The sequence below is a fragment of the Ambystoma mexicanum genome, chromosome 3q (genome assembly GCF_040938575.1).
Source record: "Ambystoma mexicanum isolate Mex_15411 chromosome 3q, UKY_AmexF1_1, whole genome shotgun sequence".
Classification (NCBI taxonomy): domain Eukaryota; kingdom Metazoa; phylum Chordata; class Amphibia; order Caudata; family Ambystomatidae; genus Ambystoma; species Ambystoma mexicanum.
The window spans coordinates 1,205,149,442-1,205,168,853 of NC_090926.1; positions in this window are offsets into that span (position 1 = coordinate 1,205,149,442).

Consider the following 19,412-nt stretch of genomic DNA (forward strand, 5'->3'; position numbering starts at 1 on the left):
CCCACATTTACTTTTCGGCCCACTATAGCCATCATGTAGGGTACTTTCGGCCCTCTGTCAAAATCAGTTGTGCACCCCTGATCTAGATGAATGTTAAAGTCACCCAGGAAGAGAAGTTTCTGGGAGGAGGTCAGAAGAGATGAGGAGAGGTCATCCCATTCATAGAGGAAAAGGGGGGTAGTTCTAGGGGGCCTATAGATAGTGGCGAGAGTAAGGAGAGGGTACGAGAGACACTGAGCCTATAGACGATCGACGATGTATTCAAAGGAAGAGTATGACTGAGCGAGAATGATAGCAGCAGGGACCCATTCAGGTAAGACGAGGGCCACTCCACCTCCAGACCGGTTAGACCTGGGCTTGAAGAGGATCTTGTAGCCCTCAGGAAGGAGAGTTTCAAAAGCAGTGACAGAGCTGGCATTGAACATGTCTCGGTGAGAGCGAGGAAGTCAAGGTTCACGTCTTCAAGGAGGTGACAGATGTCAGAGGAGTGTTTAACATCAGAGCGAGAATTTAGGGGAGCTAAGTGAAGCTGGTTGCCACCTGTAAATGTCTTCCAAGGTGCTGTACAGGGACGTGGTACACCCGTCGGTGGGGTCGGAGAGGCCAGAGGGGTGGCAGCTGGAGGTGTGGCAGGTGAGGGTAGGAAGTTAATGAGAGACGGGAGATGCTAATCCAGAAGGAGGCGGTTGGGATGAGAGCCCACGGCCATGATAGTGCCATTTTGGTAGACAAAATAGAGAACTATGAGATGAATGAAAGTAAAGAAATATAATGATAAGAATCATCACGATTCAACAGCTCGTTTACGAAAAACTTGAGAGCATCGGGCATTACTGGGTGGTTATACCTGGTTCTTGTGTTTTGAAGTTTTTGCGGATCCCTGTGTCACAGGATCGACTTAAGCCTGGTAGCTCCTTTATATTGAATACAATATGCCATAATTTAGGGGATATATTGATGAATGGATTGTGGTGTCCGCTTCTTCAATTCTCTCCATTTAGACTCCCTCCTTCCCATCCTGTGATTTCTGATCCTTACCCATTCTCCCACTCTTAAGTCATTCACCTTGCACTTGTTTCTTTTCTTCAAGCCAATGTTTGCATGTAGCCTTTAAAACCTCTGCTCTCCTTATCAATTCTAGACTATCCACACTCATGGGTCCTGACACCATTAACAATTTAGGAGCCAACTCACACATATGCTTCCTTTGCCTCAAGGCCAGAAAGGGCATGACATCCATGCTCGGTAGTCCGGTAGGCCCACATTCCTGAACTCCTATGTTTGATATCCATGCCAGCTGGAGCGTCCCTTTAATTACTTTCGTAAAACATTCCACCACCCTTTTTATCTGGGGAAGTACAAAGCAGTAGTTCAGTTTTGTACCCCAGCACTCTCCAGGATCTCGGCAAAGTCTTTAGAATTTAATTGCACCCGATTATCAGTCAGCAGGGCAGGGGTGTTGCTAAGTCTGGAAAAGACCCGAGGCTACGCTAATGTCGGGACTGTCGGCTAGCTAGCCTTTTGGTTGTAGCTCTTGAGATTCTATCCAGAGCTACAACCAAAAGACATGGGGCTATAGCCCTCTTAGCCCCCCCGTAGCAATGCCTCTGCAGCAGGGCGAGGGTAACCCCTCTTCCAAAAACACACTAAGAGTTTGAATTACTAAACAAGCCGTGGCATCACCTGCCCAAGCTATACGGTGCCACTTGGAGTGATTGTATATTCAACTTCATTCTCATGGACTATCAGGGTCCGGAGGGAGGAGGATCTCCATGCTTACAAGCGACTTTTCACTCTCTGCACACAGCAAACACCACTTAAGTGCCCCAACCTCCTCCGCATCCATTTTTGGCCCCAATACCATTCCCACACACAACGTTTCATCAAGCGCCTACCTAAATGTTCTTTATACGCTGTCTCTATAATAAACAGGTGTACACCTTTGGGAGGCCCAGCTTTCGTCCCTCTGAAAGCATGTCTCCCTCTGCCCATAACTCAGTGCGTACTTGGTGAAATATTTCGCTAATCTCTTCGGGCGGCCCTGGCCAACCTGCTATTAGTAGCTTGCACATTTCTTGCAATTCTAGATCTTCTACATTAGCCCCTTTCTGTGTGTTCGTTGGGTATTGATCCTACTGCGATCTGTGCAACAGCAGCCCACAAATCCTCCTCAGGAGACCCGTGCTCTGAGTGGTTGAGGGAAAGTCAATAAGCAATCGGCAACCACATTTTCTGGCCCAAGTTATCTTGAAGTTAAATTCTTCGTGGGCTAATGTTGGTGTATTTAAAACCCCATGTGAAGGGTTGCCATTTGGCAAAGGTGTACAAGCCCTGGCTTTTGTGATTTTCATGAAATATAAATGATGCAAGTAATTCTCTCTCAGAGCGGGTGGTCTGCGGACAAGAACCCCCTTCTCAAACACCATATCAAAAGCATAGTGTGCTCTGCTGAATAAGTATTCAGATCTGCCTCACCCGCTCCCCCGTGACAAAGAACAGGTTTGATGAGCACAAGTGCTCTCTGACAGATGCACTGAAAGCCAAGCCATTGCAGCAAAGGGTCTGGCTTTAAGATATACACCCTGCTCCCGAAATCACATAACTATGAGAGTTTCTACCCTGGTGGCAGTTGTACACTTTATGAGCCATACCTGATTTAGGATATGGTGGCTAGCATCCCTCATACTTATTATAGCCACGTTGATATCATACCCATGTCAGCCCTGTGAGCCCAGCTCAGCTGTGGAAGGCGTAAGTGTTTTCCTGTCACACAGCCTGCCACACCAAGTTTCAGAGCAGCAGACTGGACGGCTATGCCTCTCATTTTGAACCTTTCAGAGGTTGGGAAACGCCTCTGTCCAGTGAGCCAGCCTCCCAGCAGGAGCAGGCCTAGGAATCAAAGGGCACACACATACCAAAAGGACTAACCTCACACCAGGGTGCTGCATACCAAAAGGGTATTTGATGCTACTGATAAGGAAAGGGAGTGGAGTTAGTGTAGATAGGGGCAGCGCAGACCAGCTTGAGGATGATTCCATCATCTTTTGTTCCCTCTATTTACCTCCCTTCCTGTCCCCTTCACTTCCTTAAACACAAAGTGCTTTGGATGATTTGATGTCAGAGGGCAACGTCTGGACAGTGATTGGACTCTACCCCCCTTCATGGCCACTTCACTTCCTTTAACACAAATTACTTTGGGTTTGATGTCAGAAGGCAAAGTCTGGACAATGATTGGACTCTTAAAGCAGGCTTACTTTAGTCCAATCCCCTATAAACTTTTGCCTTTAAGTAAAGGGGTCTCATACTCTTCACTGATTCACTTTGGCCCACACACTTAAGGATGAATTTGATGGCCCTCTGTTGGGAGAGTTTACTTTTCAAATCCCTCCACCAGGGAGGTGAAGACAGTGTCCAAGGCAGACGTGAGCTCTGTTCCCTACTCATCCCCTACCCATCCCCAGAGTACATTGTGGGTGATGTGGAATACTTTATAGATAATAAAGATGAGGCCTAAATTGAATATAATGAGAAAGGCCTTCTTGGCAGGAGTGAGAGAAATAAAGTGTATTAACCTTATTAGGGAGTTATGTCTCTTGCTTTCAATCACATTAAAAAGCAGCACATCCAATTATGGAGCATGTTGAGATAATTGACTTTCGAGGCCCAGACTTCCTAATAACAATGAACAGTGACACATTTTCTTTCAGCCAGTGTGCAACACTCAGAAATATATTTCTATAAATGCCCATCTTGAACATGTGTTGTGGAGTACACAAGCCTTCTTGGCAAAGCATACTGTAAGGGTGCCGAAGGGGGAGACTGACACACAGGTGACATAGTGATTGCTATAGACTTTTATTTGACGTAAACATAAAAAGAAAACCTATCTTTCTCTATATCTATGAGGGGTTTTCCTGCCTCACCTAAAGTGCTAATGGGTCTGTCAGGATGTCGTAGTAACTTAAAGAGTCCACCATAATGTGTCAAAATGTCCCTAGCTCTGTCCCTTGCGCTTATAAATAAACTAATAAGTAGCACCAGTTCTTGGTCCAGGAGAATGACTCCCTGCTTCTGGACTGGGTGGCACAGTTCTAGTTTCAAGTTCCTTACCAGGGGGACTGACTCCCTTCCCCTGGTTTTAGTACTTCACAAACAAACAAACAGATTACAGATCCTCTAACACTCTGTATCCAAAGGTTCCCTCTTTTATTATGCCAGTGGGAATGACTCCCTTCCCCTGGATCACTGGTTTGATCCTCCTAGCGGGTCAAGCTACCAGGAGAATGAGTCCCTTCTTCTGGCTTTTTCTAACTTTGTTCTCACAGTTCATATTACCAGGGGGAATGATTCCCTTCCCATTCTCATGCTTTATTTCACAATTCACAACACGTAGGGGAATGTCTCCCTTACCCTGGCCTTTCCTAAGATTTATTTCACAGTTCACAACACCAGCGGAAATGTATCCGTTCCCATGGCCCCTTTGTACACTTAATTTCACAGTTCAGCTCTCTACTGGTTTCTTTTGCAGACCTGGTTTACTCCTCTGTAAGGTACTGCCCCGGGGAAGATAGGGTATACTGGCCTTCCCTTGTGGGTGTCTGGCCCAGATCTCATTATTATGTGGATTTGGCAGACCTGGGTCGCTTCCCATCCAAGTACTGCCATGAAGAAGATGACTTGTGTTAGGTTTTGGTTTGTGGATGCTCTACTGTTCCCAGCTGGTCAGTGGCTTTGCTTGAAGCACAGCATTACGGGGGAGACTCCCTCTAACTCTCTCTAGGTGTGCGTGCAGGTCCCAGACTCTTCTCTGGTGGCCAGTGGTATTTCTATTCCCACTGGGATGAGGGATTCTATCTCTGAGTCAACTCAGACAGCTTGGTTTCAGCTCTCCATCCTGCGAAAAGCCAAGCCCTGCCCCTCTCCGGACAGCTTTAGATCCACTGTTCAAGCACTGGCCCTATCCCACCTGGATGGGGGCAATGTCCTCCTCGAAGGCCTCCCGTCCTCCATTGTACCGCTGAGAAGTGTTCTACATGTGAATGCACGCATCATCAAGTTTCTACGCACACATCACCCCGGCCCTCAATGACCTGCACTGGCTCGCTCTGCATGCACAAATCACCTTCAAGTCTTATTGCATCACCTATAAGGCAGTCACCCTCAAGTCACCCAGCTAACTCAAAGAGAAATTCAGCATATCTGGCAGACAGCGCACCACCAGAAGCCAGGACACATGCAGACTTGAAATTTGCTGCAGCAAAAATAAAAGCACCAGAAAGCAAACCTTCTCTGCCTACACCCCAAGATTATGGCACCTCCTCCTCATAAGCATCAGAATCACCCCCATGATTCTAAAATTCAGAAAGGAACTCAAGCCCCACCTCTTGAAGGAGTCTCTCCCCCTCAACACCTAGGCTATCACGTCGCCCTTCTGCGTGACCTGAATCGCTAGACACTGTCTGCCCTTCTCCTCCCCGCCACCCTGAGCAGCTGTACCCTTCCTCTGTGCCACTCTGTATCCTATCCCTGCTGTATATCTGTTCTGTTGTTACCTCTGTAAAACGCCCTGTTCTGTACAGTATCTGTATTGTTGTATACCTCTGTCAAGTGCTCTGTTGCTCTCAAAGCTAGATATGTGCTCAATAAATACAATAATAATAGTGCTTGGTGCTCCACTCCACCCTGCCGGGTCTCCCATGTTTCCCGTTACCGGTTTCCCAAACATGCCGCGTCACTGGCTCTTCCAGGGTTTGTGGTTCTTCTTGCCAGCTTATCTCCTTATTATAGGGCTTGACTCGCCCTTGTGTAAAATTAGTCCTTGTTGCTAGTGACTCTTTGGTAATCGTTATGCCTCTATTGGGCCACCTCTTCTCAGTACTTTTAGTTTTGTCAGCTTTCCAGGCATGGCAGCAACACCTGGATCTACTATTAGTGGATGGTGAATCTTCAGGTTTGCTGAGGTACATAGAAATATTGGGTAAGGTACTGGGGTCTAAATAGTAGGGGTGTTTACGGAGTTGGGTGAGTGTTGTTATACTGCATTCTCCGTAGATGTTCATCCTTGTTGCTAGAGGCAGAGTAATTCCCCATGAGATCTTTGCACTGAGTTCCTGCCACTCCTCCCTGGCCTCATGGAAAGGGGCTCCCCCTCGGGGAGAAGTGACGCTGTCTAAGGATTCGTCACAATTCCCATGTTGTGTGTGAAATTCTGAGCCCAAAACATTAAACACACGATATGTGCACTTGAAAAGCAGATTTAAGCAAAAACATAATGGTAAGGTTTAAAGTGCCAGTATAAACGAACATTCATGCTAGCTTTGCCCATATGTGTCCAAGTTGGCTGCGCAAATATGTTCCAGTAAACCCCCCACACAAGAAGATACTCATGTTTGCTTTGACCATAATGCCAGTAAATATACTATAAGAAAATATGGCCATGCTGATTCTACCCATGTAAGAGCATACTCCTGTTGGATTTGCCCATAATGCCAATAGAGAAATGCTGTACCACTGTAAGAAAACATGGCCATATTGGTGGCACACCCACGCAGAAAGTTGCTCAGTTAAGAACACATGGGAAACCAAAGAGTGGGTGATGGAAATTATAGAGCAAACACTTCTACGCCACAGGACGTCCTCTCTGTAGCATTCTAATTCACTGTACTTCTTCACTCATCTGAGCCATCAAAAAGGACCAAGTGTAGTAAAGTCTTAATAGTGTCCTTGAAGGAGTACCCATGTAGGCCATTATTGCCACATAAGAACACATCATGTTGGCAATGCGGCGATGCCTATAACGCCAATACAATACAAAATGCCATTCACTGTATGAAAGCATGTCCATGCCGGATGTGACAAGTAATAAAACTCTGTCTGCAACCATGAGAAACTAGAGACAGTAATCAAGCACGCGGTGGTAAAGCCATCTGTTTTTCTTTTGTGAAGGCATGGGACAGACGTTTGCTAGGTACTGCTCTAATGTTACTACCTTGCCATTAGATGCCAACAGCCTGAACATGGTGTGTGCAACTTGCCATATGATATCAGTACCTGGCAAGTGACAATCTAATACCTATACACAAGCAAACACGTTTTCTTTGCCAGTTCTTCTTTTTAATTGGGCTTCAGTACAAGGAACACACGTAAGAACACACATAGTGCTTATAAATCAAGTGCCTGAAGACACACTTGGTAAAGTCATTTTCATTACACTAGTAGAACATTTACAGCTGCAATTGAGCCATTAACTCCTAGAAACCTGCTTAGAAATACTGTCTGACTCTACAACACAAAGCACAATAGTACTGCATGACAGAAAGCATTTATATAACCAAATAACCCCCACGTGCTGTATGTTTCTCCAAACCACTCAACTAACTGTACTCCACTGTAATAGTTACAGCTTAAAGGCGGCTCCACCTAATAGTCAAAACTAAAAATGGACAAATCAATCTCTCAAGACTTCTCTGTCATCTGCCTGACCTCATGTTGAGTGTCCTGCAGTTTCTAACCTCAATAATAGCATCAGTGTTTGCCATTAATAGAATATTTGTTCGTGGTGGCACTAGACTTACTTTTACGGGCACTCTGGAAAAAGTCCACCGCATATGATTCTGGGCCGATCACTACTTTATTATTCCATATGAATGACTTGCCAGATTTTACATTATGAACTACAGAAAGCAAACAATTTTGCACAGCTGCAGTCGTATGAACTCACTGTGGCAGCTTACTTTGATAAACATTACAATTTTAAAAATTATCTTTGGGCCCTGCACACCTCTCTCTCTCTCTCTCTCTCTCTCTCTCTTCTCTCTCTGTCTCTCTCTCTCTCTCTCTCTCTGTCTCTCTCTCTCTCTCTATCCTCCCCCCCACCCCACGGCATGGACCACGTAGGAACATACAAATACACAGGGGCGTAGGAGACAAATAAAATCTGGGGGGGACAGGGGACACTTTGTATTCTTTGTTTTTTAATTTATTTATTGTGTTTTAGTCAAAAAACTTGACTTTTCACAAATTTACAATTAAAATAGCAGTACGTATTAAATTACATGTATCATCACTGTATAAAACAAGAGAAAAGAAATAATAAACCAAACAGCGGTCCTACTAGGCTTTGGGATATTCAGAATGTGCAAGTGCAGTGACAAAGAAGAGGGGGGGGCAGAGGAGTAAGGGTTACAGGGTCCCCCAGCATGTAATAAAAGATTATATAATTAATCTTACCTAAGGCCTGTGTAATTACTGTTCTGGGCTCAGAGGGGGCGTGACCAGCGCTCACTTTGTTTGGATGGGCTTCATTGGTACCAGAGACATCCCTCCAAGCCCTGAAAGCACACATTCTGTACTCTATTAGTTGAACCACTTGTCTATCACCAGAAATGAAATTGGGAGCCAACAGCACCGGGGGACATGATATGATAGTTTCATATGATATGATCATTTATTTATATAGCGCCTATACACAATGTGTTTCAAAGCGCCTCAAGGCAAGGGAGGGAACAAGGGAAAATACAATGACATTCTTACAAGCCATGAAGAGTAAGGATGTGAAATTAACTATCGTACTCTGCTTGCCGACAACATTTCAGATAGTGCAAGAGCTAAGACATAGATAAGGAAGGGAGGGGGAGCGTGGGAAGGAAATGGAAACAGACATGCGACTTCCATACTAGACCTGACAACATTTCTGGTAGAGCCGGAGAAAACAAAAGGTGAGGGAGAGGGGTGTAGAAAGGGAGGGGTGGAACAAAACAAGTGACTATCGTACTAGGCCTGGCGACATTTCGGATAGTGCGTGAGGGGTGTGGGGGGTAACTAAGGAGACGGAGGAGGAGACCAAGGAGGTTGCTATCATACTAGGTCCAGAGAAAATTCTGATAGAGTAAGTGCATAGAAGAAAGTAAGGGGAGGAGAGGAGGAGATAGGGAAAGGGAGAGGAGGTGAGAATAGATAGAAAGCAGTCAAAAAGAGTGGAGAAGGAAGAGGGGAGAGCGTATACAATTGCAGAAGTCAGTAGTAACACATAATGTTGCAAGACAGGATACAAGATGAAGTAGGGAACTGCATGATTCAGGGCCACCATGAGTACAAGGTGCAAAGGAAGTCCAGCATGAGAGTTGAGAAAGGGTGACGCATCGTGAATCAATGAAGTCCATAAAAGTCAAATCCATCAGAAGTAGGCTGGAGGGGGGCGATGGGAAGCAGGGTAGAAGAATCTTTCCAAAAAGGCAACACCTGTCTGCGAGAAGGGTGGCGGGGGTACAAGGGAGCATTACGGGGGCGCAGAGGTGGTGGGGATGGCCTGTGAGGACAGAGGGAGTAAACACATGTTGGTGAATGCTTACATGATTTAGTTTAGTTTCTGGAGCATCGACATTTATCATGCATTTTCCATGTCCCCACACAGCCTTTGCCGGGAACACTTGAGAAACACTTCACACACCAATTTGCAGACAGTGCCCATAAAGGTCAAAGACAGCCAAGGCCCACAATGTCTGCACGGGTCCCAGCCTACTGGGCAAGGACAAATGCACCTAGAGTTCACTCCAGAATGCCCCGTTTTCTTCTAATGTCTGTATTGGTCCACACATTCCTTGATGCTGGGACTGCTCCAAGTAGGTGTCACTCTTTCAGAAGATAAATATGTTCTCATGCCACTCAATGCTAATCAAGAATCCTATATTAGTGCTCAACATCTCTTTCACATCCCCTTCTGAGTTACATGTCCCATGCGCTTTGAATTTGAATACTGCGGTTGGACTGACCCAGCCATTCATCCTCTCACGGTTGAAACATTGAGTAGAATTACATTATTGGGTAATAACACCTACTAGTACAAGTGCTTAGAAGCAAGAGGAATCCACATGAAGAGCTATACAAGAGCACCAATTATTAATATTAGCGACCTATCCTGTGCTCGCAGTGTTACAACATCACCCATGCCACTATTTGCTTCTCGGAAAGGTTAATCATGAACACCTAGAAAAAAAACACAAGGATGGTTTTAGGCAGAATCCTGTGCAGTACCCTTTGGGACCACTACACACAATTAAGACTACAAGTGTAAGCACAATTTCACCTTTGGTACAGGCCTGTACTACACAGTAAAGTGGTAGCAATGGCTGAGCAGCTAGACTTATCTCAAGAGTAAAGTGAGCAGTATCAAGAGTTACATCAGGGACAACAATTACAATGATTCAAACAAATACTAACCCATGGTTTCTTGGTAAAAGAATATACATTTATTTACTCAGTCAGTTAGAAAACAGTTCACTATTATAAAGCAGCAGAAAATCACAATCTTAATATACTACAACAACACCCAATCAATTCAGGATAAGTTAAGCTCAAAATGAAGTGTGTGCAAAATGGCACTCCAGCAATTTAAAAGGGGAGGAAAGACAAGGTTATCAAAAATCAGTAGCACCAACAAGTTATAGTCAGGGCAATCTAGAAAAGGCTACTACAACTAGGATTCAATTCAATAGGCCTGGGTCAATGTCAATGGTTCAGAGTCTTTGCAGAGGATCACACAGTTCAATGTAGTTTGTGGTTAAGTCTTTGCCAAGAGTTCAAAACGAAGTTGGTCGGAAGAAAAGTTACACAAAAAGTCAAACACTTTCACAGCGGCCGGACGGAGCGAACGGACGTATTTTGCACAGTACCTTAAAGATGAAGGCTCTAGCTGAGGCAGTTGTTCCTGGCAGTTCCTGCAGTCTCACTGTTCCACGAACTTCAGTCGAGGTGACAAGAGGAGGACGTCTGGAGGTTCCTGCACTAACCAGGGAAGAGGCCAACTGCGGAGCAAAGCGACGAATAAAAGGGGCGTGCTTTAAAAGCACGAATGGACTCTCTCCCACTGGCTAACCGGTTTCTTGCAGCACGGCACAGCAAATTCGACTAATCTGGAGAGGAGGTCCAGTGGCTTTGTGAGCTGGTTGGTCCCACCAGGCTCAAGGGGAGAATTCTCCTAGAATGTCTTCTCTGTCGTTGAAGTTTCAGACAATTTGGATCTGCAGCAGGGCTTCACCGTGGATTCCAGATGTTGCAGCAGTCTCCTTCCTTCAGCTTCCTTCGGTTCTCTTGTTCCAGTGGCAACTCTGCCTTCCAGAGGCCTGACTTTTGAGCAGTTTTCCCCCATTGACACCAGCCTAGCTGTCAATCACTCAGCAGGGTAGCTATCCTGGCAGGACAAAAGGGCAGAGGATTCAGTCTAGGAACCCTCCCGTCCCCTGCACACTTTCAAATGTGTGGACTAAGTCCACTACTCAATTTAGATACTGATATCAGAAAAGAATGTAAACCAGACAATTCAATTCTGTCCAACAGAATGAGGATTTATAAAATATATAGTCAATGTTCATTCACAAAAACACAAGAAAACAATATCAAGTAGAGAGGCAAACAAAATTTGCATCAACAGGTCACTAAAATCTAGTACAAAGGATACTCCACTACTATTCATAACGAAGTTCTCAAGAAAGAGTTTCCAGATTGCTAGGAGCATAAAGAAACATTGGAATATCCTTCATAATGATCAGACCTTACAAAAACTATTCCCAAGCCCACCAATGATGTGCTACAAAAGGGGCAGAAACATCCGAGACAAACTAGTCAAGGCTGAAAGAATACCAAAGGAAAGGCAACTCTTCTTATCCACTAAGAAGCTAGGTACGTTGCCCTGCTTGGGATGCACAGATTGTAACAACGTCATTAAAGGAGATGTGGTCAGAAAATTAAGCTTAGAGACTACTCTACCTGTTTGTCATCAGGAGTGATATATTTGCTGAAATGTTCATGTGGGAAAGTCTACATCGGCCAGCCGAAAAGACCCATAAAATTAAGACTAACTGAACATAAAGCAAACATACAATGCAATAATCAATATTCGCCAGTAGCACGCCACTTTAATGCTCAGAAACATTTCATTGCACAAATAAAATTTCAGATACTTGAAGTTGTAAAACGACCAACAAGGGGTGGAGATTACCAATCCCTCCTACTTCAAAGAGAGGCTTATTGGATCGACAAAATGGGCTCTTTACAACCATGGGGCCTCAATGAAGACTTTACTTTAAATTGCTTCCTATAAATAAGAAACACTAGACTACCAGTGCTAGACCTATGGTTTTTGTGATGACCAAACTATGTTTTTATTATTCTATTGTGAATTCTATGTCAAGAAGCAGCTTTGGATTGCAATTTTTGTTCTATTAGATATCATCTTATGATATGTCTCACTTATGGTTAAATTGTGAACATTCTGCCTTAAATTAGATGTACTGGACACTTGTCCACTTTGAACATTTTCTGTATTTTGAAAAAGACATCCATTTGAGTTTCCTGAAACAAATTTATATCAGTCCCACATAGATTGGGTAGTTCCTCGCCCCGACGATTTGACAGCATTGACATATATTTGGTTTATCCCATTTTTAGGCATAGTCATTCACTCCATTTTTTGGAGTACTCCATATAACGTTACTTAATCTCTAATTTGGTACATATATTTAGTACCATTCCTTGTTTCCTTCCTTTACTTGTTCCTCTTCATTATATTACATTTACGTCTGCCTATATCTTGCTTAATACTATTTTAGACCATCTGAGTATAGCCACTCTTCTCATTATTAGATTAGCTCAGGACGTTATTTAACACTCCGATATGGCCGCCTTCTAATGTTACATCAGTCCAAGATGGCCGCACTCCGACGTTACTCACATAGTCCGTCTTTTATCGTCACATCTATCATTAGAAACCCGAGAACACGCGCTGTTTCCATAGTTGCAAAGGAAAGGCACCTTACTCCACAGCAGTTGCTGTTCTGAACAGTCCGCCTAGATGCAGGTAAGCATTAGCAGTTACTTCATTATCCCCACCCCGGGATTACACATGGATTACAGATCTAACCCGTTAGTCCAGTTAACCTATTGTTTCATCCTTGCAGGGATCCACACCTACATACGGACAGATTGTGAGTTCTCTTACTTAGTTGCTTAACATTCGAATGTGTATGTAATCGGATCAGCGTATCTACAGCCGCCAGACCGCCTGCCCGAGCATCTTTTCACTTAGCGCACGGAGCGTGATAACCCGCGCTTCAACAATAAAAAGTTCTTCTTTAGGACAGAAATACAAGGTAATCCATATACCGTCTGCTAGAAGTTATTAACCAAGTTAATCGCCTTATTGTATATATAAGGTTCTTAAGGTACGCTTTTGTTATACTTTTGTACCTGCAGACCAGTTTACGTAGATCAAATTATTCATTGGAAACACTGCTGCCTCACGTATGCCTGTATCGGAGATTGTCCATCTCTAACTACTCCCGTTACTAGGGATCTATCCTCGACCTTCATTTACTTTTCAGGTAATTTCTTTGGACATGCTCTAGTTGCCTGTCTACTACTCTTTCGTCTTTTACTACTTTTACACCATCTTTTGCCTTTATGTTTCCTGTTGTTACAGTAATCTATTGCTGTCCAAGTTGAAGTATTTTACCCGCGGAAGCGCATTACATTCCTGAAATCGCTATCTCCATTATTTTGCACTTTGAATTTCGGAAGACACCGTTTCTATTGGTAAACAGAACCTGTTTATTCTTATCCATTACTATCCCTACTGTGGGCTATACGGGTCTTTAGAACTAACACTACCTTAATTCTCTCCAGTCACGGGGTGGCCATGTCATTTGACTGTCAAATCGCAGTGTAGAGTGAATCCCCTTTGTAGATATAAATAATTTAATGGTACAAAATTTAACTGGAACCACTTTATCATGAATAATGATTGAATACGCCCACTCGGTATAGGGCACAATAAATGGATATTCTTTTCTCTTTCTCTTTATACTATGTGACACACTAAAAAATGACACAGATTGTTTACTTGATCACACTGAAATATACAGCTCATGTACTAACTACATCATATCTTTTACAATTATATACAAATGTTCCTTCCTTTCTTTTTGCTTTAAGAATTCGATTTTGGCCTTTTGAAGAAGAGGAAAATATCCTCGAACCGCGTCGCCACTTGAATTGGATTCTACCACCTTTTCAAATTTACTGTGACCTGTTGATGCAAATTTTGTTTGCCTCTCTACTTGATATTGATTTCTTGTGTTTTTGTGAATGAACATTGACTATATATTTTATAAATCCTCATTCTGTTGGACAGAATTGAATTGTCTGGTTTACATTCTTTTTTGATATCAATATCTAAATTGAGTAGTGCACTTAGTCCAAACATTTGAAAGTGTGCAGGGGACGGGAGGGTTCCTAGACTAAATCCTCTGCCCTTTTGTTTTCTAATGTTGGGGTTTTGTGCCATGGCCCCAGTTCCTCCCCTGTACCTAAAACTAACCTTAAACAGTTTGTAAAGAATATTCTTATCTCCATTTAATTTGAGGTGTGCACCCGTATTCAACCCTTCTACTGTCCTGGCGGGACAGTCACCACAGCCAATCACACAGAGCGCGACAAGGGTCCCCAAGGAGACGCTGTGCACGGAGTCTCAAACTCCTCCCTCACATATTGTCCACTCCAGACACTCAGGTGCCTAAGGAGGGCTTCAGTGCAGAAGCCCGCCAAAGGACGCAGAACAAAGGAACCAAACATGGTTTGGCACGCAGAGAAAAACCTGAGAAGGACCTTTACAAAAAGAAATGGCGAAAAAACCCAAACCAAACGAAGTTAAAATAAAAGTGGGTTACCGGGTTTAGTTCGAGGCTACCACCATAGCCTCCAATGGTACCAAAGGCTATTTTCATAGTCTGCGGTAAAATAAAAAGGGTAGATACCACTGCTACCAGCCAAATCTTAGAGAAAGGGTAATATAAAAATGTTAAATGATAATCAAACAAAAGGGGATGAGTATTAACCCCACCATCCCTCTATTGTAAGATAGTGTTTGATGGGTCTGTGAATTTAAAAAGACTAATAAAGTCAATGGCAACTTTACATGTTCTGGGATACAGTAGTCAGTCCCAGAAAATAGAGTTTAAAGTGGGAAGTCTGAAAAAAGACAACTCTGTGTCACTGCACTAAAGGCGCTGTGTGACACACAGTAAAAAGATGATGCCTATGGAGTGGGTGAGACTCCATATCCATGAACACAAAAGTAAAACACATTGAAATTGAAAAGTTCAAAGCCCCAAAATATAGCAAAAGAGCTGGAGGGCTCTAAGGTAGAGGGAATTAAGCACTTGTGTGAGAAATCTCCCTAACAGATGGAGAGTTTACTATAGCGTTGCAAGCAAATAATAAAAGGTGCACACCTTTTAAATTTAAAAACAAGCCATTTCACTAATATCATGATAAGACAAGGGTGAGAAATTTAATTTTTTGGCAGATTTCACACCCGGCAGCCCTGTCCTACATGGTGGTCCAGGCGCTGCTGTGTGTCTAGCTCACTTTGACACAGGCTTGGTGAACTCGAACCGTTGCCATGGTGCTGCATGGGCTCAGACATCCAGCCTAGGGTGAAGTGCAAAATCCCAAGGCCATGTCACCTAAAGATGTACACCTAAAGATGTACATCGGCTCTGCACCCTATCCCAATGTTAGCGCATCGTCATGGCGACAGCCAAGTGATCCACCTAAGATCTCCTCTCATCTACTATTCAGGGAGCAGCTCACAGCCCTTTTAAATAAGCCCTGCCCAAATAAGTCTAATTGTGTTACATTTGCCGTGTCTGCCCTCAAAAAGTACCACTTTGCCCCGCAAAAGTAAATACAGCACCCTACAAAAGTATAAAACACACAGCCCAATTAACATCCTGGGCAGATCACTGCATATCGTCCAATACCTCCTCCAGGTGCCCCCTGGTCAGGGTGTATTTCCCAGGTGCGAGTGGGCATTCCCCGTAGTCACACAGACTGCCACCACTGTGCCACCAGCACAGAGGGCAAATCCACCACAGGTAAAAACAGCACTTAAAACAAATTGCTCTGGCCTGTGTGCATTCCCCACATGCGCGTGTGCAGATTACAGCAGGTGGCCAACGCAGCACATCAGCCTCACCTCACTTCGTCTTCAAAATACATGGGCGGGTCTCCCTATAGATTCGTACATCATATTCCAGGAGTAAAGAGCAGCCGGTGCACTATTTAAAGCGTGTCCGAATAAGGATATGTGCCTGCCAGATGATTGACCTACAGCACCCATGCCAGATTATAATAAAAAAAGAATCATAATTTAGTAACATTTACCCTTCTGGAACACAGGTCACAGAGTTTACCATCCAATAATGTAAATGCCACTAAAATGGCAGACACTGTAGGTGGCATGACAGAGATGTGATCTGTTCGTGTTCAACTGTGCAAACAGGAGAGCCATGGGTTAATCCTGGCATCTCCTTCATGTCTAACAAAAAATGGGTGATCCTGGTCAAATCCCTTAAACTGGGAGAATTAAAAAACTGGCCAGCGCTTGAAGTAGTGGCTGTGTCAAAGAAAGAACATTTGAAAACAGTTGTTGGGTGTGTTTGTTGTTTTTATTTAGTTGCATTTGTACACACACACACATATTGGTACAGGGACCTAGATTGTGGTGACCTTTAATACTGGGTCATCTTTAAAAAATAAAGCTGCTCTGGAGAGGCAGATGTAGCGGCACTGATTCAATAAAAAAGGCATTTTTGTGTGGATAAAACATTTGTCACAATATCAGTGCTTCCCAAACCATGAAGGAAAACTCTCTAAAAGAAGACCATACGTTTCACAGTGTAATGCAAAATATTTTTGGAACACAGGCAGTCGCGTATAGAGCCGGATCTACCTGTATTTCTACTTGGACACTGCATATTGTCAAGACATCGGGTTGTGTTCTTCTTAAGAATATGTCCCTGCCTCACGACATCACACACTTAGTCACATGCTGCGGCCTGCAGAAGTATTTTTACACGATTCATGATGCAACTGCAGATAGTGGAGAGACACATTACTGCGCTATGCACGACAACACTTACATATTCTGGGGGGGATAAATGCCATTATATCCCCCACTTAAAATTGTGGGGGGGATTTGTCCCCCTTCTCCCCCCACAATGTCCTACGCCTATGCATATACACGGCCTGCATTCCCGGTAACACAGCCAGACACAACCTTTGCAAGCATGCACACACATATTTATTATATACAAATAGTGTTATAGGGCCTCATTATGACCCTGGCGCTGACCGAATGAAGGGGGCCGGTACGGGACCGGCACCCTTCATTCCGTCAGGGCCGATTACGAGGTTCCCTTTGTGGGACCCGGACCAGGCGTCTGGTAAAACCAGACGTCTTTTCTGGGTCCCACGAGGAGAAGAGGGAGGTAACTACGGGACACTTGTAATGTGCCCGTTGTTACCTCCATCCCCATTCCCATTGAGCCCTATGAATGGTTCTTGCAAGGAGGAATTACCGGGTCCTTCTATGTCGGAATGACGCAGTTATTCCTCATTGCAGGTACCCCGTAATGGAGCCCGGTTTGGAGGCAGTCATGGAGCTAATAGCTCCATGGCTACTTCCAAACTCGTAATGAGGCCCATAGTCTTACTTGCACATCGATTCGCCAGTCCATCTCTACTCCATACCTTTGTCAGAAGTCGGGACACACACCGACCTGGCTTTCACACCGAGCCATGGTAGATCAACAGTTCACATGCCCCTGGTTGCTGCCCACTGCTGCTCGCTATGACTGCCATCACTTAACAGTTGGGTGCACCCGGCCCCACCAAAACGACACCTTCAGCACGCAGCTCCGAGCTACCAGACCACCCAGGAGCAGACCACTGCGCTGCTTATTGCCTCCAACCAGCAGCCGTGCACCCCGCTCCTTGCTTGCCAGGTGTGGGTAGATCCTTGGGGGCGGCAGTGGTTGTAGATAAACATGTTGCACTGTTCCCCCCACCACTGCTTCCTTGTACCCTTCCTGCATTAACAGGAGACCACCTCATCACCATGGAAGTGACCTGGTTTCATGTAATGAAGAATATGCCAGATCCACGGTCAGGAAGTACGTTTCCTTTATTCTTGTTCCTGAGGGTAAGTCCAGTAACCTGTAAATATGGTAATATGAGCCCAGCGACACTGGGCCACCGACACCGAACCAAGGTCTGCTTCCAGCTGCCACTCTAGGAGCACTCACCCAGGCTCCACTGACATTCCATCCTGACATTCCATGCACACATCCAAGCATTCTAGCTGGAAGACTACTACAATCAGCGAATTCCTGGTGCACCTATTCACAGTGTAACTCTGGTCCATTCAGAATTGGAGTTGGTTGATGAACATCCTCAGCTCAATGTGTAATTTTAACCTGTGGGGTGCTGCCTGGCCAATGGGCTTAGTGTGAGCAATTGCCAAATGGAAAGGGTGTAGAAGCTTTTTTAATTTTTATTCGTTTTTTTATTAGTTGATAAAAAGATGCAGGTAATCCTATCTGCTGGTCAGATTCCCCTTTCCTAAACTCAAGACCAAACACATACAGGGTCATTCATAGAATTTCACACAAAAGTGGCGCACGCGGCTGGCACACAGTGTCCCCGTGTCATACACTGTGCCAGCCGCCTGCGATAAAATCCATTTAATCGCACAGCGTATTCATGGATTTTAGCCTCCAAAACCAGCCGTGGCGCGGAGTGGCGCAGCGACCCTGCAGCAGCGGCAGTTACGCCCCCAAGAACGCCCTCGCGCAAGGAAAAGCCATCAAAATCCCCAATTCATCGCAAATGTCTGCGCTAACCCTGGACCAGTTCACAGGGCTGCCAATCAGCAAACGCCAAGCGGGTAACATGTATTTCAGGTGTTTGCGGGAAGTTCCACACACGATTGTCCTGGGTACGTGTATTTCAGGGATGCGCGTGAAGTTTCACATGCGATTCCATCAGGGCACGTGTATTCCAGGTGTGCGCGTGAAGTTTCACACGCGAATTTAGCAGGGTACATGTCTTCCAGGGGTGCGCGGGACGTTCCACACGCGATTGTCCTGGGTACGTGTGTTCCAGGGGTGCGCGGGAAGTCTCACACGCGATTCCATCAGGGCACGTTTATTTCAGGTGTGTGCGTGAAGTTTCACACGCAAATTCAGCAGGGTACGTGTCTTCCAGGGGTGCGCGGGAAGTTCCACACGCAATTGTCCTGGGTACGTGTGTTCCAGGGGTGCGCGGGAAGTCTCACACGCGAATTCAGTAGGGTACGTGTATTTCAGGGGTGCGCGGGGAGTACTACACGTGAATTGGCCGTGTGGGCCCTCCCAGGTGTTCCCTCTACACACTCCACGGCCCCTGCAGGCAGCCCACACCACAGGGGACTACCCTGCACCCCTGCTCATGTCCCGCAGGCAGCCCATCCACCATGGGCATGCCCCCCAGCCAAGCCACATGTCACCTTGCATACTGATCAACAACGCATGTCTCCC